Source organism: Propithecus coquereli, unplaced genomic scaffold (genome assembly GCF_000956105.1).
Source record: "Propithecus coquereli isolate 6110/MARCELLA unplaced genomic scaffold, Pcoq_1.0 Scaffold188, whole genome shotgun sequence".
In the NCBI taxonomy this organism is placed as follows: Eukaryota; Metazoa; Chordata; class Mammalia; order Primates; family Indriidae; genus Propithecus; species Propithecus coquereli.
Window position 1 is genome coordinate 2,465,894 of NW_012143634.1, and position 755 is coordinate 2,466,648.

A 755-nucleotide genomic window follows, 5' to 3' on the forward strand; every position below is an offset into this window, starting at 1 on the left:
TTTCCTCTGCCCACATTCACCTGCCCTCCAATATACTTCCTTTCAAACTTCAACTCTGCTTGTCCCCAGTTACCTAGTCCTCTGTCACTGCATACCTGTTAGGTTCTTGTCTTCTGGCCAATTTGTTAGGATCCCTTTGCTTCCTTATTAGCCTTGGCTCCAAATTAAGAAAGATAAGTCCTACATGAAAGCAAGGGTAGTTTTCTCACTGGCTCCTCATTTCAATAATGGAGTAACTGTTGTAACCAAATAGAATAATCTAGAATATTCTGGACTCCAGGGGAATGTATAGATGACTTGATGAAACATGTTGGTGGGTTTTTGTTATTGTTTGTTTCCCGTTAATTTGTTTGTTAAGTGCTGAGGAAGACTCATCTGAGTTGAAAATTCTCCTGACAAGTGATCTTAATGACATTCAGCCTGTGAATACCAGAAGCCAAGCTCCTGTATTGGAAATAACTGATCTAATTAGATCCTGCACTTACCCTGGACTGTTACTTTCTGATGTAATTGCTCTTGTCATTTCTGTTGAGACCACATGATGACTCACTGACAAGTCATATACCACTCCGGCAGAATGGCATTTCAGCCTTTGGCCTCCAACCCCAATTACTTTGACCTCCTCTTTTACCTTTCTTTACATCTCTAATCCCTAACCATTTCTTCCTTAAGCATTCTGACTCAGTTTTTTCTCCTTGAAATTCCATTTCCCTGCTAGGCAAAATGCTGAATGGCACTGAGGTTTTGTTCTTGAG